A 369-nucleotide genomic window follows, 5' to 3' on the forward strand; every position below is an offset into this window, starting at 1 on the left:
CGGCCAACAGACAGATGAAAAAATGCTCAACATCACTCAGCATCTGGGAAATGCAAATCAAAACCACACTGAGATACCATCTCACCCCAGTTAGGATGGCTAATATCCAAAAGACTCTGAACGATAAATGCTGGTGAGGTTGCAGAAGAAAAGGAACTCTCATACATTGTTGGTGGGACTGCAAAATGGTGCAGCCTCTATGCAAAATGGTATGGAGGTTCCTCAAACAATTGCAGATAGATCTAGCATATGACCCAGCTATCCCACTCCTGGGAATATACCCAGAGGAATGGAAATCATCAAGTCGGAGGTATACCTGTTCCCCAGTGTTCATCGCAGCACTCTTTACAATAGCTAAGAGTTGGAACC

This window comes from Galeopterus variegatus, unplaced genomic scaffold (genome assembly GCF_000696425.1).
Source record: "Galeopterus variegatus unplaced genomic scaffold, G_variegatus-3.0.2 Scaffold36, whole genome shotgun sequence".
In the NCBI taxonomy this organism is placed as follows: Eukaryota; Metazoa; Chordata; class Mammalia; order Dermoptera; family Cynocephalidae; genus Galeopterus; species Galeopterus variegatus.